We start from the raw sequence: 26,104 nt of genomic DNA on the forward strand, positions 1-26,104 counted from the left end.
CTTCTGTGTCAAAATGAGCTGCTGCTCTGATCCCTGACTCAACTTCACTCCTCGAGCTGATGCTTGGTGTCTCCAGATGTGAACTTCCACCTGCGGCACCCATTGCCTGGTTGTCTGGCTTTTTCGTCCATTTGTTCATTCATATTTAGTGAGCAGCTACTCTGTACAGGTGCTCCGGAGGTGAACAATAAGCCAACATACACAGTTCCTTCCTTCATGGGGTTCATAGCATAGCAAGAGCCACAGAGGTCATCTAAGAAGCTTGCGGATAGATGTAAAATGACAAGTGTAATAAAGGATTCTCAGGAATTTTGAGGGGCGGTTCAGTCAGTTAAGCATTCAACTCTTGATTTTGGCTCGTGTCATGATGTTACAGTGCATGAGTTCGAGCCCTGTGTTGGGCCCTGCACTCAGAGTGCAGAGCCTGCTTGGGATTCTCTCTCCCCTCCTCTCTCTGCCCCTCCCCTATGTGCTTGCTCTCTTTCTCTCTCTGTCTCTCAAAATAAATAAGCATTAAAAAAATAAAAAAAATAAATAAAAGTTTCTCAGGATGGGGCGCCTGGGTGGTTCGTTCGGTTAAGCATCTGACTTCGGCTCAGGTCGTGATTTCATGGCTTACGGGTTTGAGCCCTGTATTAGGCTCTGTGCTGACAGCTCAGAGCCTGGAGCCTGCTTCAAATTCTGTGTCTCCCTCTCTCTCTGCCCCTCCCCCTCCACTGCCCCCCCAAAAGTAAATAAACATTTAAAAAAAGTTTCTCAGGAAAAGCTGCACAGAGACAGTGTTCCCCAAATACTCTGTGTTTCTCCCTAGACCCCCCAGCCCCTTTACAGTTTAGGTTGGGGCCGTGTGATTGATTCTGGTCAAAGACCTTGAATAGATGTGCTGTATGGGACCTTCATGGAAAGACTGAGAGGTGGTACTTCTCTTTCAATTCTCTTTGCTCTGCTTGATGACCTTGGGCACCATGTGTTCCAAATCATAGCTGCAGAATCAAGGAGGGCTACCCACCCCACTTTGAACTTTGTGGTTAGAGGAAATAAACCTCTGTTGTGCTTCCTCACTGAGACCTCAGATTTAACTCAGCAACTGATGGTAATTCCCTTAGTCAATATAAGACCACGTGTTCTTATGAGGGAAAACAGAGAAAGAACTGATCAGGCAAAGGGTCAGGGGAGACATTCTTAGGAAGCGATATGTAACCAGAGTCAAAAGGAAGAGTGGGAGTTAACTTGGAAAACAGTGTGGGGAGGAGTATTCCAGGAAGCTGACAGCTTGTACAAAGGTCCTGTGGCTAGAGGATCCAGGGCACGTTTGATGAAATGGGTACAGGGCAGAGGGACAGGAGGAGCTCAGTATGAGGGGCTCATCTACTCACTGTCAGGCTGATCTGAGACAAAGCCTGACATCCATGTCACGTGCTGGGATGCTGCTGCTTCCCAGCTCCCTGGACTGCCATGGCCTGCAGGATGGGTCACCCAGGCTCGAAATGGGGCCAGGGTTCCCTCCAACCCTCACTGGCCCCACAGCCGATGTCTTGCCCACGGTCTTTCCCTGTATGTTGCTATGTCTATTTTTCTAGTGGGACTCGAAGGCCCTGGGGAGGGGACGGAGGCAGTCGTCCTGGGAAGCTCTTACTCTGCGTTGCTGGGGCATGGAGCCTGAATACTGTTACAGGAGCCTCAGGGCAGCTGGGTCAAAAGCCCAGCATCAAATGAGAGGACCATGGTGAGGACCACAGGCATGCAGAAGAGGCTGGAGGGACGGGACACTGAAGCCGGCGGAGGGCCGATCTGACCTGAGCCCCCTCTCACGCTATGCCACAGGGTCTTGACTTTGCTCGTGAACAGAGCAGTATAACACGTCATCCGGGGTGGCCCGTTTCTGGGGGGTGAAGGGAGTATGGGAGATTGGGCAGCCACTGCTCCCACCCAAACTGGTGCCATGGTCCTCCATCCAGCCCTCCCTCCTGCCCCACTATATCTGATGGCTCTTCCATCTCTCTGAGTGCACCTGCTTGAAATCCTGCTAAGATCTCCCCCTTGAGCATAAAGTAAACTTGGGCATGGAGTCCAAGGACCCTGAAGCTCTGGCCTCTGACCGCCTTCCCGTTACTCTCCTCCTGCCTCTGCCCATCACTGGTCTGAATCCTAACCTTCTGGAAGAGGACAAGACCCGTTGCAATGGATCTCATCCTTCCCTAACCAATATCCAGTCCCTGCTTCTTCCTTGAATTTAGTTCCATGCTGCGGAGTGCCCAGCCTCAGGATTTAAATCTATCATGACAGTCTCATTCCCAGTTCTCCCAGTTCTTTTACAGCCAGGGAAGACCATGTGACTCTGTTCTCTCAAGGAGAGCTAGGCAGGGATCTCTTGGGGGTGAGGCAGTGTTTTCCGGAAATTCTTTGGCTTTCCTAATAACAGGGACCACCTGTTATTATTATGTCTGGTACCATCTTTTCTCTTTCTTCCCTCCTTCACTGCAGACATGAAGCCTGGAGCAGGGGCCGCCACCTTTGAACCATGAGGAAATAAATGACAGAAGTCACCTTGTCATCAAAAAGTTATTGAACTATCATTAATAACCGTCAATTTCTGGACTTCCTATTATGTATACAGTGTACTCACATAAGCCATTGTAGTCATTTTCTGTTGCTCGCAGCTGAATATCATTCCTACCTCATATACCCATCCAGGAGCCTAGCCTCAGATTTCTCTGATCTCAATTCTGATGACTCTTACCTCTGTTCATTTCAGCACCATACCATCTCCAAATCTTGGACCTAGAACTATCCATGCCCGAAACATCTGATTATCACCTGGTTATATCTAGGAAATATCTAATTATTACCTCGAACTACTCCATGCCTGAGATATCTGATACAAACTGCTCATTTTCTGAGCCAAACTCTGATCCTTCTTCATTCCTGGGGTGATGGTAAGAGGGAGCCATTGATTTGGAACTGGGCATTTATTTTGGACTCCCTGTGGAAGGGGTCAAGTTCTTCAGGCCAGCTTTTATTAATATTTCTCTCCAGTGTTCGCCCTCATTGAGGGCTACCACAGCTCAGTCTCCTGCTTTCCCCCATGTTTCACACAGACCCACCCACCCTCCCTTGTCTCTTGTCTTGGGCAATGACATATTCCTCCTCACGGTCAAGTCCAACCCTTCTACCAGCACTCTTGATTCTGTTCCCTCTCATGTCTCCAGGATTTACTCCATCCACTCTTACTGCCCTCTGATGTCTTCAACCTCTCCGCGCTTACCCTCTGTCTGGAAATATGCTCAAGCTCCCCCCACCCCTAAGCACTTTCCTTTGACCTTGTACTTCCTCTTCCCTCTCCTTTTTCCCTGAGCTTAATAGAAGAGCTATTTTCACTGGGTAGAAGTCCCTCACTGCTCAGTCGCTCCCCATCCATGCACTCTACCACTACAACTGTTTACAGAAGTCTCCTGTGAGTTCCAGATTATCAAGCCCACTGGATACATTTCATTCCCTATCTTTCTGGACTGCTTTGTTGATTCGGCATGGTGACCATGATCTCATTATTGGGTCTTCCCACTTCCTTGGCTTCCAAGATAGCCTCGCTCTTTTCTGGCGTTCCTTCTACTCATTAACCAGTGCTTCTGAGGCTCCTTGATGGAGGCTCAGGGCCTTGAAACCTGAGTCATGACTCCTCAGGGTTCTGTGCTCAGTGTAGTGCTATTTTCTTTCATACTCTGCCTCATTTCTCATCCACATTAGAATTTCTATGACCTCTATGGTGCCAATGCTTTGATATGTATCTTCAGCCCTGGTACTGCTTCTGAGGTTAAAAAAATTATTCTATCACCTGTGGATTACATCTCTAGCTGCCCCGTGAATGTCGCCACATGGCTGGTCACCAAAGCCAAGTTCCTGAGGATGACATATGTGCCCTTGGGTCTCAGTTCCTGTTCTTTCTTTTGCCTTACTCCCTGCCTAGTCATTCCAGACCCTCTGGGCTTCCCAGTATGTGCCATGATGCCTCATGCCTCTGAATTTTGATACACGCTGCCTGAAACTCCCTTTTCCGCTTCTTCCCTTCCTGTCTCATTCTTACTCATCTTCAGTGCTCACCCTGGGCATCACCTCTCTGCCAGGAAGCTTTACCTATCTGGTGTCCTGAGGCAGAGCCAGGTGTCCCACTTCTGGGTGAGCCGTTACCACTGCACATACCACAGCACATTGCATCAGATGATCAGACCCAGCCTCTCTCTCTCTCTCTCTACCTCTCCATCTCTCTGCGTCCCTCTCTCTCTCACAGCCCCCATCTCTATGCACACTTGTTCTATGGTCCCCTTGACAGCTTGTAGAGCTTTGCCTTGCATGCGGCACTGCTACACGTCACCTCCCAGCTTCACTGTCTGCAAGCTAGCTTCCAAAGAGCCGCAGCACCTCTGCAACTCGGGATTCACTTCCACGTCCCCAGGAGAAGGTGATTAGGTCACATCAGGTCAGGGACAATCCATGGGAAAAGTGGACATGGGAAACTGGAGAGGGATCTCCTGATACACAGGCTGCTTATGTGAGCAGTGGCCTGGAAGGAAATGATGCCCATTTCTAGTATAACTGATTAAAAAAATAAACCATGCAAAAGAAACTTCTAGAAAACAGCACGAAAGCTGGCTTCTTTTCCCCATGTCCAGAGCTGGGGTCTCTGAGTGGATTATGGTTCCTATGAAGTTATCTGGGCAGGGTTGTCTGCTAGTCATCTGGCTGTTAATACTACACTGTGATTCCGAATTTTGATTGATTCTTTGCCTGCAGTCTCTTCTTTAAGGGCTCATAGAAATGACATTGGCCCAATCCCCAGAATTGGTTTCAAGAAGGCCTGAATTGGCAGAGATTCTAGGGTGGTCCTGGGATCCTGGGGAAGCATTACTTTGACTTTCTTGAGCCTTCGCTCCTTGGAGACTGGTTGGGTCATCTGGAGAGGGGGAGGCCCAGGTTCAGACATCAAGGGGTCTCTGGGGTCTCAAGGGGCAAATGACCATGCATGTGGCACGCTGGTAGACTGGACCACTCAGTAGGATGCCTGGCAAGGCAGAAGGGAACACAACCAAATGCCCATCCTCTGGGAGCACACAGTGAGAGAGACACACACATACTGACCTCTCCATGCCTCATCCCCTTGGCTGATTGTTTATCTTTATAAAGCTTCAGATCTGACATGCCATATACTTTACTTACTTATTTTTTTGTCTCCCTTCCACACACTTTAGAATGTAGCTTCCATAAGGGCAGGAATTCTTTTCGGTTCTTTTGCTCACTGCTGCATCCCCAGGACCTAGGATAGGTGCATAGCATGTACTTAAGTGTTTCTTACAGGAATGGATGAAGTACTAGAAGCAAGGTCTTTGCAGGTGTGAGAGCAGTTTAATCCATACTAGGGATTCAGAGATGGTTTTCTGCAGCCAGTGTGCTTAAGCTACATCTCTAGGCAAATCTGGGTAGGAAGAGGAAAGAGGGGATCACAAGCAAAGGATGGAAGGAAAGACCAGCCTGGTGTATGCTTGGCTCACAGTGTGGAAAGGCTTCTGGAGGTGGGTGTGCTTCAGCGGCTGTGGGGCAAGTGTCCAGGCTGACAGGTACTGATCGGGTGAACGAAGAGCTGCAGCTACAGGCGTCCCACTTTGGGGGTGGGTAGGGCTAGATGACACACAGGTGCTCACTCTTGTGTTGGGATTCAGTACAGGGCCAGAAGGGGGGATGTGGCACCCTCTCCCGGAGCTGGATAGCCCAGCCCCTCTGCAGTCAATCACATAGCTAGACCACAGAGCTATAGGCACTTTGGGATTCCAGTCTGTGACAGGAGAGAGGCTCAGGATCTTGGTCAGCAGAGGGACAGAAGGGGCCAGGACCTGGAGACACACACTCCAAATGGCGCAGGATCCCCAATGTCAGGGGGACGGAAAGTGAATGGAGACTTCAGTCCGACTCCTCACTTTGGCTGCCACCGCTTCTGCCCCTCCCACAGGGAGCTGCTGCTGGGGAAAGGCGCTGGGTGGAAGAAGGCCTCCTTGTTCCTGCTTAAGATGATGCTCTTTCTCCGATTTTAGCTCCGAAGGCAGAAGAGCCCCACCCTCGGCTTCCCGAATGTTCAGTTTACAGTCTCATACTCAGCCACGGCCTCTGAAGGCCACTCCACAGGGTAAACCGGGCTGTTGAAAGCCCTTGTGTTGAACCTGGGCCCTGAGATCTGTCACCAGCCATCCTCACGGTGGGTTTCCCTCTGAGCTCCTTCCTGCACCGATCTTCATTTGGGACAGCTCCTCAGAGGTGCTCTGATGATGCTGAAGCCCAGAAGCCCTGGGGCCAAGGTCTGGGTTGCTTTTCTTTTGGGAGGCTCTTGGCCTTCATGCAAATATGCCTACCTGTCCCCAGGCCAGCTCTGCAGAGTCGGGGGTGATGACCTTGAATACTGGCTGCAGTGCCCTCAGAGACCATCTGTGGCTCCGCGATGCTCCCAGCATCATAGCTCCTCTGGCTTGTCTTGCCTCGCTCCTTCGAGGGCCGCTGGCCCTGTATGGTCAGCTTGGAGCTTGCACTTTGTTCCGCTAGCCATTTGCTTGCACCCTAACTCCCTTGTTACTTTGTGCCCCTCTGAGAAGCTCCCCATCTACCTTACAGCTCCTTTAAAGTCCAGCCATGTCCAGCCCAGGATCCAAGCATCGCTTTCAGAGCTCAAATGTGAGCTGAGGTTTGCCTAACCCTCAGGCTGACATAGATGTGGCCACATCCCAGGCAGGTGCGAGCAGCGTCTCCCCAGAGACCTGACCAGGGAGCAGTGAGCAGGGATGGGGTAGGGCTGGTGGAGGAGAAGGGTTCCCCTCTACCTTCACCTTGCTCTTGTTTATATCCTCTATGCCTCCCACTGATTGGGACATATATGGGGCTGCTTTGTATGCGCCTCCCTGATTTGCTTAGGCTTTTTTCTGCTTTTTTTCCTGGGCTGAAGGGGGTTTCTACACAGGATGGGGAGAGCGTATTTTGTTAAAAGCTATGTTGGAGGGAGGGCAGGGAGAGATCAAGTAATTTAGCACATCTTTTTCAAGGCAATAGCTTGACTGGCAAGCCTATTTTTTTCCTCTCTAGAAGCTGAATGGCACCTAGGTGTTTTTCTTAATTTATCTTCCATAACTAATCTTAAAATGTCCCCAGGCAGATGGAGCACAGACCAAGGTGGAAGTTCAAGTTCCTATTAATATTTTTTAAGCTAATTATATACTTCGCTATGCATCCATTCTCCATGTACAAATACAAAGTTCTTGCTCAAAAGAAAAAAAAATTTGGCTTGGCTGTCTGAGGAAAAGGGCTGAGATCTCTTGGTTTCCTTCTTCACATTTTCTGAGTAATGAATGAGTCAAACAATGAAGGAATCTGTTGGGACAGGCTTTTATTCTCTCCTCTTAAGCGCCACCATCTCTGCTCCCTTTCTGGGCCTCCCTTGTAACCTACACAGCTGTCCTATGTATTATAGAAGAATGTGGGGTCTCTACCTGTGGTCGTCAGCTGCAGAAAAGCCATTCCTTCAGGAGATGATACCAGGATCTCAGGACACAACTTGAACACGCTCTGTGTAATTGTCAAAGGGACACAAATGGGTGGGTTGAGGCATTCCCTTGGACTCTGCCATCTGGACATTTGCTTAGCGGAGGGTGATAAAGGAGAAATAAGTTGCATTTCTCATAACTGCCTGTGTTTCCTGGGCATTTATAGAGGGAAGGCTAGCAGAGGACATTGAATCCCTTGCTCTGTGGGACTCTTTCTGTAGGATGCAAGACTCATGCTCGGAACAGAGAACCATAGCGATGGTAACACAGTAGCTCTGTCCACCTGAGCCTCAACTGTCTGCACCCTCATCCCCACCCACACACATCTGCATGGGAACCTATGCAATCCCCTTTGCCCTACATCCCATCTCTGGCACCTAGTGGCTAAAAATCTGGGACTTGGCTCCTGAGCGCCCAGTTCAGATTCTGCTTCTGCTCCTTACTGGTTGTGCAACTTCTGTTCATCTCTCTGAGCCTCAATCTCCTCACCTGTAAATTGGGGATCACATAGGATTTTGTGAGGATTAAATGAAATTGAGTTTGGAAGGGGTTAAGCACAGTACATGGCATGCCAGGAATCAGGGACTCTGTAGGGACTCTGATCTTTACCTGCCTGGAGCCCATAAGGAACCCTGACTAAAGAGCTCTGAGCTGCAGTGGAAAGAGGGGAAGATGTTAGACTCTGGCTGGGGAAGTAAGACTAACTAACCCACAGTGAGAAAATAGATACTGGCCACAAATAAATTAGGGATTCGATAAGAAGAAAAGAGAGGATTGGGGATGGCTAAGGAGATCTTAGAGCCACTAGAGCTGGGACTAAAAGAATCCTCTTTGGGTAAGTAGGGGGTATTCTGACCTGAGGCTGAGTTGGGGTTGGCTGAGGCTGACCCAGCCCCCTGCAGACCCAGGTGGTGGGCTCCGAAGATTTGATACCACCCAAAAACGATTTGCACTTGGACTTATTAAGCAGCTGCTATGCAATCAGTATACATTTGTTGATGAGCCCCAGTTTCACAAAACATTATGCCAGGAGGTATAAATACATGACTTGCAGGCTTGCTGTTAAATATATACCTAGAGGCTTCCTGGGTAGATGTTTGGCAGAGCTGAAAAGCTCACTTGTTCTTCTGTGATGAGAAGCCAATTGAGAAGTTTTTGAGGACAACTTCAGGCTTGAGCTGGTATGATTTTACTCTAATCACTGACCTTCCCATATTTTCTTAATCATGCAAAGCTTTTTTACTTAGAAAAAATATTAGTTACAAGTTGTTGTTGTTTTAATGCAAATACCCATTACACTTGGTTTTGCGATTATGCAGGAGAAATGGACAATTCTTTGGAGATGCCACTTAAGCAATGAGGGCTGCTGGGTCACCATGTCTACAGACGTCCCCATCAGATGTCTCAAATACAAGTAGGTAGATGGAGTCTAGGGCCAAAGATTAGCAATTGTTGCTTCTGGGTGGAGGCTTCACAGGTGGTTGTTTGTTCTTTCCGTTTTTCTCTATGTTTGGAAATTGTCAAAGAAAAAGGTAGGGAAAATACCGTGGGGGGAAATGAGTTAAGAGGACCAGCTATCCCCTCGTGGCTGGTAGCTTTAGGCTCCAACTGAGGACTTCCCGTCTCATGCCTGAATTTAGAGTGTTTCCCCTGTACTTTGGGGCTCTTTTTTTTTTTTTAACTTAAAAAAATTTATTTATTTTGGAGAGACAGAGTGAGACAGAGGGCAAGTGGGGGAGGAACAGAGAGAGAAGGAGACACAGAATCTGAAGCAGGCTCCAGGTTCTGAGCAAATGTTCAGCACAGAGTTTGATGCAGGGCTTGAACCCGTGAACTGTGAGATCATGACCTGGGCTGAAGTCGGACGCTTAATTGACTGAACCACTCAAGTGCCCCCCTTTGGGACTCTTTAAAACTTGAGCGTACTGGCTGTTCACTATAGGTTTCCAATTTCTGCTGTCTGCCTTGGGGCCACCTCTGTGCCTCTTCCTGGCTTATCCTCAGCCTGCTGGATCTTCTGAGGAGCTACCAGACCCTGCCCTGACTGTCACGGCAACAGAGGAGCAGCCCCTGGAGGAAAATGAAACAGAATGGAGAGCCTCTTATTTTTATTTCTAGATGTGAGCTCTTTGGGGGGCATGGTGCACAACGTAGCACCTGTCAGCCCCAAGTCTTGGGAAGATATCTGGGCATCTGTGAGGAGTGAGGGGGAAGACTAGGTTCCTCTCCTTAGGTTTTGTGTGTGTGTGTGTGGGGGGGTTGTCTGAGGAGACAGGTCTTGTGGAGGAACTATGGTTCCACTGGACTTATTGAGAGATTTATGCCTTCCTGTTGAAGTTTCAAGAATGATTTAAACTTTGAGTTCTTTAGAACTTATTTGCTAACTTTAGACTTAACCTCTACATAGCACACGATGCCACTGTGTAGTAAAGTCGTCATTCATTCATTCATTCATTGCACCCATTCTAATCTAGTGCTTGTTTGGAACCCAGTACGAGCCAGTGCAGGGAACACAGGGCTCCACTGTGCCTTCAAGTCTGCAGTTACCCCAGGCGTTGGGGGAGGAGAACTCCCTTTGGGAGGCGGTGGTCAGGGCAGTTTTCTTTGGAGGGGTGGAGTTGGGGCAGGTAAAAAAGGGGTTGAAATTAGAGAGAGGAAGGTACTTTCTTGCACGATGGGTGTGCGGGATACCATGAGTGAAGGCACCATCTGATCAATGTACATTCTTAGGCAGATGGAGATTAGTGGGCCTCGGTCAGGCTGGGGAAAAAACTAAAATTAGCCCGACCAGCTGGGCCTGGGCTGTGCAGGACCCCCCCCCTTACCCCCCTGGCCTCCTCAAATTTCAGAAAGCATGAGTGTGTGCAGGGACAGCGTGCTCTGCCTGGGTCACCGCAGGCAGAACAGGTCACCCAGGGCTAGGCTGGGCAGGGGGTGTAGCTCCCAGCAGAGATCCAGTCTCCATGTGGGCTCCCCAGGCCTGCAGGAGCCAGGCATGAGGGAAGGGGGAGTCCCTCTCCTTCCCCTCCCTCTCCTTCTTGACACTGCTTCCTCTTTTGCTTCCTCATTCCCCTTCCAGATCTGGGGGCTCTGACAGTGTGGCCAGAGGCAGGTCAGAATATTCCCTGGGCCAGCAAGCTGTGACTGCCATGGGGCAAACCCAGTCGGGACAGAGGCCTGGGCAGGCACCTTCCTGGGGCTTTGGGGGAGGAGCAAGCAGAAAACCCTATCTTCACCCACTGTACCCTGTGCCAGCCTCCTTGCTGACCTTGCCTGAAGGTCCCTCCATGAGTCACCACAAGGAAAGAGCGGGTGCTGACATCAAGCCTTAGAGGTTGTTTGAAAAGCTAATCTTGCCTTGGAAGGTGCCAGGGCTGGTGTGAGAGGTAAGGAGCAATGTGGTACCTTGTGAGTTGTGGGCAGGGTGGGGAGGAACCGGGTGGTGGCAGTGGGGGGGGGGGGAGACGGGGAGCTGGGCAGCCTCCTCAATGTCCCCCACCTTTCTCCCACACAGTGCCCACCCCAGTCACATCAGATGTCCCCAACATGGTTTTTATTATAGGCTGAGCTGTGGGCCCCCAATTTCATGTTGGAGCTCTAACCCCCAGCACCTTACAATGTGACTATATTTGGAGACAGAATTTTTAAAGAGGTAATAATGTTAAAAGGAGGGTGGGCCCCAATCCATTATGACTGGAGTCCTTAGACACCACAGACAGAAGGTTCGTGTAGACACATGGGAGAAGATGGCCAGCTACAAGCCAAGGAGAGAGGCTTCCGAAGCAACCATGCAGACATGATCTTGAACTTGTAAACCACCAGGACTATGGGGACGTAAATTTCGGTTTCTCCAGCCTTCCAGTTTTTGGTGCTTGAAATGGTGGCCTCAGCCCACTAACACAGTCCCGGTCCCTAGAGTGTCCTGTTCAGCACCCCATCTTCTCGTCTCTCTCCACTCTGGGGTCTTCCCTCCTGGGCCACCAACTCCAGCTTTCACAGCCTCTGAGACAGTTGCAAATGCAAGCCCTGGTCAGGATGTCTCCTGAACTGCAGGTGTGCAGGAGCCTTCTGGAGAATGAAGGATGATGAGCATGGGCAGGAGGGCTCTGGAGCACTTCCTAAGAAATTGTGATGAGGGTGAGCCCCCAGCGCCCTGTCATTAATGGCCAGCATAAGCTAACAGCATCAAGAGCCTTCCCTGCAGCCTGCTAGGCAGCCAGCATGCCCAGCAGCAGCATCCATTGAAATATTACTTGGAGGTTCCTCTCCCTATATAACGGCCTTGACCCCCTTTCCAGCACAACACCTTGCTTGTACGTCCCAGCCTTGGGAATTGGTGGAACATAGAATGACCTGTCTGCTAAAGACCTCACCAACTGCAAGCTGGAGCTGGCCCTGATTCCCTAGGAATAACAATGAAACCAGAACACAAACCCTGACACCCCCTTCTCCCCCACCCCCCCCACCCCCGCTTCACATTCCTTCTTTGGCAGAATGGAGAGGAAGACCTTTGAGAAACAGAGATCAGGGGTGATCTCAACCGCTCAGCCATGAGCACCATGCTCACGGCATCAGGGAGCCCTCGTGGTGAGTGTGTGTGAGAGATAAGAGAGCTCCAGTCTGTAGAATGGGGGCTGTGGATGCTGGTGCACAAGGGCCCTATGTGTAAATGAGAGGGGGAGGGTACACCGTTCGAGGAGGGAAAAAAAAACAACCTACCTACCCCTGGCCTGCTCATGCCAGGCAGGCCCTCTAGACCCGCAGCTCCAGGCTCTGCCCCCCCAGCTCTGGACTCTCCTGCAAGGCTTGGGGCCATTGCTGCTGCTGGGGGTGGTCCTCAGCCAGCCTGTTGGCTCTGGCTCTGGCCTCAGCAGGGGTCTGTTGCATCACCCACCCTCACTGTACCAAGCTCTGCTGAGAGCAGTGTGCCAGACACCTACCCAATGTCTAGTTTCTCCTTCTTCCTACCAGCGGGACCCTGACTGGGGTTGGGGGGGTACACGTGGCCCAGGTAAGATACTTCCTTGGATCCTTTGTAGCTAGTGGTGGCCATGTTGACCCAGTCCTGCCCAATGGAATAAGAGGGAAGTCGGCGGGGAGATATTAAAAAAGGAAATGACTCATCTGACATGTTCGTCAGCCCTTTACCTCTGACTGCTGACTTCACCCTATCCCTTTTTACCTTCTTAGAAGACAGATTAGATGCCCGGAGGGACAGTAGCCATCATTTAATCGTGAGGAGAAAAGCCAGGTACTAGTTGTGCTGGAGGAAGAGAGGAGTCTGGCTGACACCCTTATACAATAGCACCAGCTGTTAACTGACAACTTCCAAACTTAATTTTCTGGGCAAGATTTTTTTTTTTAAATCCCTTCTTTGTTTAAGGCCTTGTTACTCTAGTTTTCAGTTCCCTGCAGCTAAACACAGTCCTGCCTGACACATAGCTCTTCCTACACAAAATCTGAGGGCTCCTTCTGAAATATTAATACCCACCCCAGCCCCAGAGCAGCCTCGCCCATGGATGGCCGGACCTCTTCCCTGACCCCGCCACGCACAGGTGATGGCTCAAAGGTATGGGATCCCAGGTTTAGAGAAGGTAAGTGACTTGCCCTGTATCACACAGCTAATAAGGAATAGAGCCAAGGGTCAAAGTCAGATCTTTAGTTCCGGGGACACTTTTTCTTCTCTGATACTAGAGCTGGGGGCAGGGGGATAGTAGAGATGAGGGGTTCACAGCCCAATGAATCTGATATGATTTCCTAGGAATAATAATAGATCAAATCCTCATTGAAGGTTTTATCAAATGTTGCCTGAACAAGAACTCCCTTGACTACTCTGTTCAAAATTTCAACCCCTATTTCCAGAGCCCTCTTACCTTGCTTTTTTTTTTTTTTTAAATTTCATAGAATTGATCACCTTCTAGGATACTATACAATTTACTTTTGTTATGTTGGTTGTATGATGTCTGCCCCTTTCTTCCTATCTCCAGGACGAAGCCACACACAGATAAGGGTCTTGGTCTGCTTTGTTCCTTAATGCATTTCTAAATGCCTGGAAGACTTTCTGGCATAAAGAAAGCATTTGTTAAATGGAATTAATAGCTGTGTTTCCTGACCACCAGCTGCTCTGGGCTGACTTGTGTCCTCCAAATTCACATGTTGAAGTCCTAACCCCAGTACCTCCCAGTGTGACTGTATTTGGGTATGGGGTCTTTGGAGACGTAGTGAAGTTAAAAGGAGGTCAGTAGGGTGGGCCCTCATCCAATGTGACTGGTGTCCTCACAAGAAGAACTGATTAGGACACAGACAAGCAGAGGAGGAAGGCCATGTGAGGACACAGCAAGAAGATGCCCAACCACGAGCCCAGGAGAGAGACCTCAGGAGCCATCCGTGCTGACATCCTGATCTCGGACTCCCAGCCTCCAGAATCTAGGCTATGCGCCCAGTCTGTGGTCCTTTGCTCTGGCGGCCCTAGCACATGATACAGAAGCCATGCCTGGTGCAGTTTGGAGGGTTTTGTACATGTTGTCTCATTTGATCTTAACCACAATCTGAAGAGATAGTATGTGCTTTGTAGATGCTGCAACTAAGGCCAGGAAATGTTGATGTGGGGGCCTGAAGAAGCCTACCTGTTGGGGTGCTGGGCCTCATGGGGCTGGGGGTGGGGGAGCCCAGGTTGCTGATCCAACAGGGGCCCCTCCTTATCAGCGTGGGCAGTCAGGCTGCCTTACTCCCAAACCTACCTCGAAACAGGCCCGTGCTAGCCTCTCACACCCCAACCTGCTCTGCAGCAGCCTTTTTTTTTAATACTGTTTATTTATTTATTTATTTATTTATTTTTTTTATCTTTGAGAGAGAGACAGAGAGACAGAGACAGAGTGTGAGCAGGAGAGAGGCACAGAGAGGAAACAGGCCCGTGCTAGCCTCTCACACCCCAACCTGCTCTGCAGCAGCCTTTTTTTTTAATACTGTTTATTTATTTATTTATTTTTTTTTTTTTTTTATCTTTGAGAGAGAGACAGAGAGACAGAGACAGAGTGTGAGCAGGAGAGAGGCACAGAGAGGAAGACAAAAAATATGAAGCAGGTTCGAGGCTCCATGCTGCCAGCACAGATCCCAACGCAGGGCTTGAACCCATGAACCATGAGATCATGACCTCAGCTGAAGTTGGACACTTAACCCGCTGAGCTACCCAGGCACCCCACTACCAGCAGCTATGGGCAGAGTCCTGCGATCTGAGACACTGCCGGACACGCTATGGTGCAGTTTTGACTCTGAGGTCAATGGAGGGAGGAGAAATAAGACAGCTTTGGGGACAATGACCCTCAGAGCAGTTACTGCTGGTGCGCTGACCTGCAGGTCTGCCCAGAGAGCCAGGTTCTCCAAGGGGAGGGTGTGGGGGGGCCCACTGTTCCTTAGTGGCCACTCTTAGCTGGAACAGCAGCCATGGCTCATATTAACTGAGGTCCTGGAAGGTGCCAAGCCCTGTGTTAAGTGCATGGTATAGAGTTTCTCATTCAGTTCTCTGAGCAGCACTGCACCATGGTCCCTGATATTATCACCATTTTACAGCTGAGGAAACTGAGGCTCAGAGAGCTCAGGTGATTTGACCCTTCAGCTAGTGGGTGGTGGGGCTGGGATCCTGTCTGACTTTAGTGCGGGTTTGCTTCACCATTAACTCACATCAGCTGTATGCCTGGCCATGTGTTTTCTTAGGCTGTAGTTGGTTGGAAATGTTCCCCAAACCCCCTGCACTGGGCAGAGAATTAGGAAGGAAGTTTGTGGGGGGAGACGACGGAAACTCTGCCAACCAGTGTGATACAGATCTGAACTCCCGAGTGTGTGGTTGGTAACCTCGCCTGCTTGCTTCTCCCGCCCCCACCAACAACCTCCATCCGGGAGCAGTGGCCATCCCCTCTGTCTGAATCCCCCTTCAAGGCCACCCTGTGCTCATCTCAGCCAGGTACATGGGGAAGGCAGAGGTGTCCCCTGCCACCAGCTCTTGGTCATCGGTGGCCGGTTGTGAAACACCCTGGCCAACCCATGGCAGCAAAGGGGGAGGGAATTCCCTTGGATCATTCCCTGGATAATTCCAGCTCCTTCCTAGAGGTTCAGAGACAGCCTGGGGACAGTCTGAAGTGAGTACCGGGTGGTGAACTGCCTATGCTCTGTGACAGCGTGGGGCTGATTCCCTCTGTGCTGAAAGAGCCCCGAAGAGGGGCCTTCTGAGGCTTTGACCATCTGCTGTGTAAGCCTGGCTTCGGGCCTCACAGCCTGGAACACTGTGGCTCAGAACCTTGGTGCAGGTGAAATAGGGCAGTCTTTTTTCCACTCCTTCCAGAGGGCAGCTGCTAGTGACCTCCCCGTCTCCCCCAAGAGTGAGTGTGGCCCAACCTGGTGGGGGAGGTGTGCCCTCCACATCTGATGGGTCTCTGCGTTAGGAGGGTGAGGATGGAGTGCATGTGCCCAGAAGCATGACCTTTGCCTGTCCGCAGGCCCACCCCCTGTCACCAGACCCCAGGCGGCCTACGGGAAGGTGCTTGGCAGGGGAAGAGGGCGGTGGTGTCCGTGGGCCCGGGGCACAGAGGCGGGTAGATGGCCTTGGTGGGAAGCCAGAGGGCCACGCCTACTTGCCTGAGTCTGAGGAAGTGGCAAGGCCCCAGCTCCAGGTGCCCGACAGCCAACAGGCTAAAGGCCAAGCGCTTGCACATCTGGGGCCTCCCAAGCTGCAGGCTGCGGGGGGCTGGGCGGGGCACCAGCTGATGGAGGAGAGCTGCCAGGGAGGGTATTCCTGTGTGTCCCAGGGGGCTCCCTTGGCAGGGCCCCTCCCTCCCAACCACACTTATCCTGCCCTGCAGGCTGGCTTCTGGGCTCTTCTTTAGAAAAAGGAGTATAACCGTCATCCTTTCCTACGCTCCCCTCCCCCTAACCTGCAACCCCTCCAAACTCCTATCTTCACTCTCAGACACACAACACCCTGCTTCTCATTTCCTGGATGACTCTGTAGTTCTAGAAATTAGGAGCTGCTGTGTTCTGAGGAGGTGCTTTCTGTCTCCCCTGGGAAGTGAGCAGCACATGCTTCCCGACTCCACGGGACAGCCACCACAGCTGGCAGCAGAGATGGCGGGACGAGAGGCCCCGGGGCCTGAGCTGGGGCTGGCGCAGCGGGCCGAGTTCCCGAGGTGGCCGAAGGCGCTGCTCAGGGACAGCTGGGCCTGCAGGCCTCACGGGGGGGGGGGGGGGGGGAGCGCCGGTATATTCCTGGCTGCGGGTAGGGAGCAGGTGGGAGGGCAGTGGAGGCCCAGCTAAAGGTTCTGGGGCTACTTCAGGCAGGGCAGAGCCACTCTCAGTGGGAGCAGAGGGCCAGGTAGGCTCTCAAGGCAGGGGCTGTCCCAAGGGCCGCGGTCACCAGGGCTGTGGCAGAGGGTCCCCGGGGGCATAGCTGAGACGGCCGGGTGAAGCCTGCTCTGCGCAGGGGCTGTTTGCTCCACGGCAGGACTGTTGAGGTGGCTGGAGGTCTCAGAGGAGGCAGGTGAGCCCCTCTATGTGGGTAGGCGCTCAAGTCAGGATGAGATCAGAGACAGGAGGCCGAGGAACATTCTTCTGGAAGAGCACATTGCTCCTGCACGGCTCCAGAGGCTGTGGTGGCATCTACATGCAGGAGGGAGCTGGTGGCCAGCATGGGCCATCTGGTCCCTGTGGGGCTGGGGCCGAGACCTGCGGTTTGGACACAATAGGCACTGAGGGGCCAGCTGCCCCGGTGTGGGGAGCAGAGTCTCCCTTTTGGGGACCCTCTACTCAGCCAGAGGGCTAGTTTCTTCCCTTCATGCCATAGATCCTTCCAGGTGCCTGCAAAGAACGCGATGTGTGCAGGGCACCATGAGAGAGAGAGGTGAATGAGGCAGAGCCCTACTTCCAGCCCTAAGGAGAAGCACGAAGTCCCATGTGCCCAAAGAATTCTTATTTAATTACTTATTTAAGACTCAGAGAGAGTGTGGGCTCCAGAGTGAGGCCGTCACGGTGGTCTGGGGCACAGAGCAAGTGACCCTGAACTTGGCCTGAGGGCTGTACGGGCCACAGGCAGAGAGATGAGGGCATAAGGATGGTGGGAAGTGAATGGGGTGGCCTGAGGAGTCGCCGTGAGAAGGACAGCAGCTAATGGTGATTAGGGATTAGTGATTGTGGTTTCAGTCATTACAGGCACAAAACCAGATGTGCTGAAGCATTGGCTCCGGGCCTGGCAAGTGGTACAGTTATCGCTACAGAAGTAGGCTCCCAGCAAACTGAGAGGCAGAGGAGTGAGTGCCAGACCACTTCTTTGCCTGCCCGGGGTGGACCCAGCACTCTGTAGCCTGGGCCTCCGGAGCTGACTGCCTGTGGGATGGCAGGCAGCCTCACGCCTTACACATGCTGCCCGCACTGCTTGGGACAGCACCGTGTGGGCCCCTCCACAGCCGATTAAGGTGTCCTTTCACCTTGGCCTGGCCATTTCCACTGGGCGGAATAGCAGGAGACGGGCAGGGTCAAGTTTCTTTGCAACTCAGGGAGATGCCTTCGCTGCCCCGGAGCGGGATCTGGGAGTCCTTGCGTTACCCTGAGGGCCCAACTTCGGTTCTAGAGTGTGTTCCAGAACCCAGATGAGGAAAGCCTACCCCAGCCCCACCCACAGAAGCCACAGCATCATTTGGATGACTGTGTCTTAACACCTGCTCCCTGTCCGGAGATGTGGCCCTGTCACCTACCCAGGCTCTGATCTTTCCACCCCCTCTCTCCCACACCTACCCAACTGACTCTGACTGTTTTGTCCAACCCTCTCAGACTCTCTCAAATCTTCCCTCCTCTCCTCCCCAAGGCCCTGTCTTCTCCTGCCTGTTATTACATTAGCCTTTCAATGTCTGGCTCTCCTCCAGGCTTTCCCTTTCTGGGCTATTCTCCAGAGCTAAACAAGAATCTTTCAGAAATGCAAACTCCACGCCAGAGTTCCCCCTAATGACACTCAATAAGCTTCTAGATAAAACCCCAGTTCCTCAGCAAATCAAGCTTTCAGCACCAGGGCCCCCCTTTTTCCCACCTGCTCACCTCTTGGGCTTCTGGACTCAGGCCCATTGACATCTTCACCTGAAGCCCCTGGACCTTGCTTTCTCGGAACTCCCGTACCTTTGTACCTGCTCCCTCTGCCTGGAGCACCTCTTCATCTCAAGCTAACTCCTGCTCAGTGTTTACATCTCTATCTTACTTTTGTTTATTTAAAAAAAATTTTTTTAAAGTTTTTATTTATTTTTTGAGAGACATAGAGAAACAAAGCATGAGTGGAGGAGGGGCAGAGAGAGAGACACACACACAGAATCCAGTGCAGGCTCCAGGCTATGAGCTGTCAGTACAAAGCCTGATGCGGGGCTCGAACCCACAAACCACGAGATCATGACCTGAGCTGAAGTCTGCTGCTTAACCGACTGAGCCACCCAGGTGCCCTTATTTTTTTTTTTAAACCGGAAATGTCTATTGTTTGCTGGCTATCGGCGTGACACAAATTGCTCTGCTCAGGGGTCACTGCCTTGACATACTTTCCCCACCTGGGTGCTCTTCACGTGGGCTCCCTGGTGCCTGTGATGAGCACCAGGTAGCATGCTGTGATTTTTCGTTCTCTGGTTTCTCATGTTTTATCCTCACACCCAGCAGTTCCTGAATTATATTAGGTGCTGAATAAACACATTGATTCAAATATCTAATTTATAGAACAGCAAATTCTATTTCAAAGCTATAGATCCAAGTGTACGAATTTAAAGCAGAGTTTAATTATTCTACCATTCAACTTTGTCTTCAGCCCCCTTTCTGGCTAATGCAGACACATTAGCCAATTCTGGAAACCCACCACTGCTGTGACTCTCTTTCCTCACAGTCCAATTATACTCAATTTATTTCATTTTCTCCTCTTCATTTCTGTAGCAGGATCCATGTGGGGATGCGTCTCTGACTGTCCAGACACAGGTTGTTGGGGGGACATTCTGAAGCCTTGTTGGCATCAACCCCGTTTTCTGTTCTACAGTCGGCATCTGTCCCTCAGCCTTTGCAGAGATGATTTCTCAGCATGTTACAGAAGACGGAAGGGGACAGCCATTGAGTGCAGAGATGAATTCTCATCATGTTACAGAAGATGGAAGGGGACAGCCATTGAGTACAGGGGCTGGTGGCTTCATTCACTCCAAAGAGCCCTTTCCCCTGCAAATCCCAAACCTCAAGATGCTTCCCTGAGAAAACAGCACCTTAGAGCAGAAGGTTGTGGGTGTGCAGAGGTCCACCTGCTTCTTACCTCCTTCCTCAAGAGTGAGGAGGGACCCAAAGAGAGCGCAGAAGTGCAGAAGGTGGCCATTATCCGGTAGAGCACACTTATGAGTCAAAAAGCCCTGTGAGTTCCAGGCTGGTGGTAGGAAGTCCTAAGTACATTGCTTTGCATAATAAAGTAGGGAGGAATATTTTTAGAGCTGGAGTTGGGGTTGGAGTTCTGGGCTTCAGCAAAGGGGGTGAGTGGGGCAGGTAGAATGACTGCTGGCAGAATGGTCAACAGACCATTCTTTGTCTCTTCCATGGGATGGGCCTTATCTGTCTCCCCAAACTTTCATAAAGTAGGCTCCCAGTTTGGAGTGTTCACCTTGGCAAAGGAAGGGAGGCACTTTCCATCCCATGTTCAAACTCCCTTCCACCCCCTTGGCCTTGGAGAGGCCCCGGGGGAGGCAGCCACATTTACCCAGAGCGTGCCATCATGGTGTGCCCAGCAGCAAAGAGTTCAGTGCCTGGTGTGGCAGAGAGTTTTGAAAAGGGCCACCTTTTGGGAGCAGTGTCTCTTGAACAAACTTGGGGTGTGGAGGATTCAATCCCCTACCTTCCTCTATGAACACATTTGGTGATCTTCATGCCAATGGCCGGTAAAAGAAAAATTGCCTCCAAATTGCAGTGGGACAGAACTTTTTTGCGTATGAGGAAATTAGCAGTTTTCTTCTGGGAAGAACTCAGCATTCCTGAAGAAATGCATGAGCACATTTCTGATGAACTTCAGTGGAACTAAGATTAGTGGGGAACCCGTGCCCTCCCCCCAAGCTGCCTTGAAGAAGGAAGGGGAACGCCTGCCTGTAGGGACAGAGACATGGAAATAGCGCTTTCTCAGCTCCTCCCACAAAGAGAGGCTGTCACACAAACCAATGCCGTAAAATAACAATAAAATGTGCGGTAGAGGGTCCACTTGAGTCTAAATGGACTCAGAAACAGGCTCACGGCGGCTGTGTGGTGAGATGGGTCTTGGGTGGGAGCACCGCCCACTGAGGGATGAGGGAGCTGTGCATCTTGAGTGGGATCCTCTGTTTCCTTGTCCGTACACGTGGTAGTTGCCCTGCCTCCATTCTTTGAAGGTTGCAATGATCAAATAGGATCAATGATCAAACAAGGATTAGATGGGGACATACCTGGAGAAGTGGAAGGCAGCTTGTAAACCAGAGATTTATTATTATTACCTTCTGATTCAGAGTTAAGTTCAAGATGCAGGTTCTATGCTGGTCTTCCTAAAATAGGCCGTCTTTTCAGCGGTGTGCAACTCCCCAACCACCCACCTTCACCCTGTGCATTCTCTCTCTGATTGCTCCAGCTTTGAGGCCTCTGAAGTGCATGGCTTCCTTCCTCCCTGCAACAGCTTCCTGACTCTCCTTCTGATGCCTCCCACGCAGGCTCCCCAGCATTCAGATCGGCCCAGCCACTCCCCAGCAGGACACCATCACTTCATTTTCAGCAAAGCCAAGGCCACCGGAGCTGGTGTTGGGAGGACAGGGCGAGTCACCTTCCCAGCCCACAGGGGTCCCTGCCCAGCTTCTGGCCATCCCCAGCACAGGCCCGGAGAGGTCTGTCTCTCTGCTGATTATGAGATAGCTCATGGCTGTTAGGTCTGCTTGAATAAGCTCTTTTGTCCCAGAGAATTTTCCCATGTCAAACATTTAGTCTGTTGTGTTATGGGTCAGTGAGCAAGGAGATAAGTTTGAATTCTTAAACAACCTTGTGAATGCAAGACATCTGTCTGAAAGGCAATCAAACAACATCTGTCACACTGTCCCCAATTTTCAAGATGCTTTCTTAAAAAAGCAAATCGTTATTTTATGTTTTCATTCTTAAAGAAATACATTTTCATTTTTTTAAATTTGAAGCTCAAATTTTTCTTTTCTTTTTAAGTTTTTTATCTATTTTGAGAGAGAGGGAGGGTGCAAGCAGGGGAGAGGCAGAGAGAGAGAGGGAGAGAGAGAGAGGCAGTCCTCCTCTGTACCGGCAGTGCAGAACCCAACCCAGGCTCGAACCTAGGAACCAGGAGATCATGGCCTGAAGCCGAAACCAAGAGTCAGACACCACCCAGGCACCCCGAACTACATTTTCTTTTAAAAATTCAAATATTATAGAAATATATACTTTAGAACATGAAAAATTCCTCATAAATCTGTGCCTCCTTCTCTTCCTCCCCCAATGCCAGAAAACTATTGCTAATACTTTAGTGTACACTGCTGAGATTTTTTTTTTCCTCTGCACCTACTAACATAGATAGTTTTATTATTATCACCATCCTATCTGTCATCATACCATAGATATTGTGTTCCGCAAAGACATTTAAACTTCTTTTGGTATTAGGATCTCTCTAATTTAACAATTATATAGTTTGTCTGTAATTGTGTCTATGAAAATTAATTCATTTCGTGAGTTCCCCACTGACAGATATTTGAAATTCAACCCCTTCTAATGCAGTTTTTCCTTTATATAAACAACACTGCATATATGTTTTTGTAGAGTCATGAAGGTGTTTCTGTGAGCATAGGAAGCAGAAATGCTGGGTCAAAGGTATAAACACTTAAAATTGAGTAGGCATTGCCAAAGTGACAAAGCAAGCATTGTTGTTCAGTTTGTTGGTTTCTTGAAGGTGGAAAATGTCCCTGGGCACCAAGAGGAGTCAATGCCAACAATAAGAAATGGCTGTTCATTTGGGTGTGCTCACAAGAGTGCAAGGCCTGGGGCATCTTTTGAGTGTGAAGAGTAACTCAGGAGAGGTCAGAGGCATAAACTATCAGTCTGGAAAATACAGAAATCATCAGTTGAGTGAATTCCAGGAAAGGTGAAGTCTGAATGACACATTTTTTTTTGAAGATGTGATTGGGTTTATTAATATATCCCAGATAGCAAGTAGAGAGATGTTCTCCTGAATGACAAGGACATTTATGAAATTGTCCATTTGGCACCCCATTCTGTCTTTTGGAAATAGCACATCCCTTTGGGAGAGACCTCTTTCCAACATCCAGCTCCAGAAATTGGGTTCCAATTTCAATAACCTAGGTTCCTACCTAGGTTATTGTTTGCCAGCCTAGGCAGGGGTCAGTAAATAGAATCTCTAGCTAATTAGAAGCCTTCCCTAGACCTTTTTTGGATGGGAAGTAAGAGAGGAGAGGTCTTGTTCCATGTAAGGGGGTTGGAAATACATGTATTCAGAGGGGGGCAGGGGCTATGGTGTCTGCACTGCAGAGAAAGATATTTGGAGAGACTGAAGTTGACTTCTAAATAAAAACTCAGTCAAGGGCAAAGAAAACCCCAAAGCCCAAGTGTTGAGTGAGGCTCTGACTCTTCTTGTCCCCAAGGTCCAAGAGCTTCCAGTCTCTTCCCATGCTTTTGATACGGGCTGAAAAACTAGTTTTGCCTGCTTTTGACTGTTGTATAAATGGAATTGTACAATTTGTACTTATTTGTCCTGGTTTCATTGACACAACAGTACATTAGTGAGACTCATCCATGTTATTGCATATAGCAGTAATTTTCACTTTAACTGCTTTAGAGTATTCCAATGATCTTGAGTGTATACCCATAAAAAAGATTGCCAGGCTATGTGATAACTCCATGCTAACTTAAAAAAAAAATTTTTTTTTTTGAGAGAGAGAATGAGAACAAGAGCAATCATGAGCAGGGGAGGAGAAGAGAGAGAGGGAGACACAGAATCCGAGACAGGTCCAGGCTCCAAACTGTCAGCACAGAGCCCAATGAGGGGCTTGAACTCATGGACCCTGAGATCATGACCTGAGCCAAAGTTGGCCGCTTAACTGACTGAGCCACTCAGGTGCCCCTCCATGCTAACTTTTTGAGGAACTGTCAAAGAGTTTCCTAAAGCAATCACACCATTTTAAATTCTCACTGAAAGTATGAGGGTTCCAACTTCTCTGCATCCACACATGTATTTGTTATTGTCTGGTTTGTTTCTTTTTTCCGATTATAGCCATCCTAGGGGATGTGGAGTGGTATTCCATTATGGTTTTTATTTCCATTTCCCTGATGGCCAATGATGGAGAGCAAGTTTTCATGTACTTATTGGGCATTTTTATATCTTCTTTGGAGGAAAATCTATTCAAATTCTTTGCCAAGTTTAAAATTGGGTTATTTGTCTTTTTGAGAGATGAGTTGCAAGAATTCTTTAAATATTCTTGATACTAGACTCTTATTTCATATATGCTTTGCAGATATTTTCTCCTATTCTGGGACTGACTTGTGTTTTCAAAAGATCACTCTGGTTACTATTTGGAAGTAGACTATGGAGAGGGAGAAGAGTTGGAAACTGGGAGAACAGATATGAGGCTAATGCAGTCATTCAGACAAGAGATGATGATGGTTAAAATGAATTCGGACTCCCTGAGTTGTAAGGCAGATCCTTGAGTCTGCTCTAAATACTCTGTGTGGTTCTGGCCCTGGCATTGTCTTTAACTCTCCCTGGCTCTGACCTATTTTTTTCTTCCTATAGCTTTCTCACCTCTGTCTGATTTCATTTTATGTCCGTGTCCCCATTTTCCCTTCCATTTCTTCTTATCTTGCCAAACAGTAGGCAGTTCTGTGAATCACCTCCTCATATCCCCTTTGCAATGGGTACAAAACATGGGAAAATAAAGATAAAGCGGTGCTAGATAGGAAGATGGGTGGTTAGACTCCTGGCTTCTACAGACTTATGGAAGCTGGGCTCCTCCTGGCACTTGCCCTTCCTCACCTATTTATCTGGCTCTGATTTCTCGTTCCACTTTCTGGATTCCCAGTTTCCCATGATGCCCTGGGAGCCTGGTAAGTGACTCAGAAGTGGAGGGATGCAATTAAGAGCTTTGGGGGGACAGCCTGCAGATCTCTGAAAATATAGACAGTCCATTCTTTTCTTTTTTTTTGTCTGTGGGGCAGCCCCTTCTGAACCTTCATGTCATTGAGCTTTAAATTGACAGGAATCATGCCATGGATGGCCCACATTCCTCCCTGGGATCTAGGAGTCGGGGCTACAAAAGTTGCTGGATACATAATCTATATACAAGAAACAACTGAATTCTTACATATTAGAAACAACTTAGTAGAAATAAAGATTTTAAAGACACACATAGAATAGCCAGGCCTGGGATGAGGGGGAGGCTAGAGTGGCATTGGAGGTGCAAGATTTAAGTCAGTATTCGCTCATATTTTCTTCTCTTGTCTTACTTTAGTCCTGGCCCTGAGAAAATATGGGAAAATATCAAGTAGCCAGGAATAAATCTAATGAAAAATGTCCAATATTTTTGCAGCAAATACTCTCTGAACTTTACTGAGAATTTAAAGAAGGACAAAATAAGTAAACATCTCTACCTTGTTTATGGATTGGAAGATAAAGTATTGTTAAGACCTTAATTTGTCAGTTTTTAAATTCACTTATAAATTTAGGGGAAACCCAGTAAAAATCCTAGCTGCTTACTTTGTGATTCTGAAATTTATATGGAAATTCAAATGATTTAGAATAAGCCAATGCAATTCTGAATACAAGCAAAGCTGGAGGATTTATACTACCTGATTTTGAGAATTACTATAAAGCTACAGTAGTTAAGATAGTGTGGTAGTGGTACAAGAATGGACATATATGCCGATGCCATAGCAAAGAGAGTCAAGAAACTGCCCTCATGTATATGGTACCTGGACTTACTTGCTCCATGGCAAGTAGGTAAGGAAACCATGTTTTTTTCAATAAGTGATACAGGTCAATTAAACATCCATATGGAACAAGCTAATGTTGACCCCTACCACACACACAATAATTACTTTGAGATAAATTTTGGTCCTGTGCATGAAAGTTAAAACAGTAAGTGTGATGGACTATCTTGATTTTGGTGGTAGTTATAAGAACTTGTTAAAAGTTTGTCTACTTTGTGGCAGTTCATCCAGCTATATACTTATGTTTTATGCTCTTTTAATCTATGAATTATACTTCACAATAAAACTTATTTAAAAAGTAAAATGTGTCAAAGCTACAGATGAAAATTTCACTGCACGTAAATTACACTTTAATGAGAAAATGGGAAAACAAAATAAGTAGGGTTGTTGGGCTGTTGGGAGGTAGCTACCCTGATATAGACCAGCCGCCAACCCCAACTTTATGAGCTGTGCATCATGCGAGCTCTGCCCCCACGAACAATTCATCTCACTTCAAGGGCACCATGGGAGGAAGTGGAAAGTTCACAAGGCAAGAAGAA

The sequence above is a fragment of the Hyaena hyaena genome, unplaced genomic scaffold (assembly GCF_003009895.1).
Source record: "Hyaena hyaena isolate Hyena2069 unplaced genomic scaffold, ASM300989v1 scaffold_86, whole genome shotgun sequence".
NCBI lineage: Eukaryota > Metazoa > Chordata > Mammalia > Carnivora > Hyaenidae > Hyaena > Hyaena hyaena.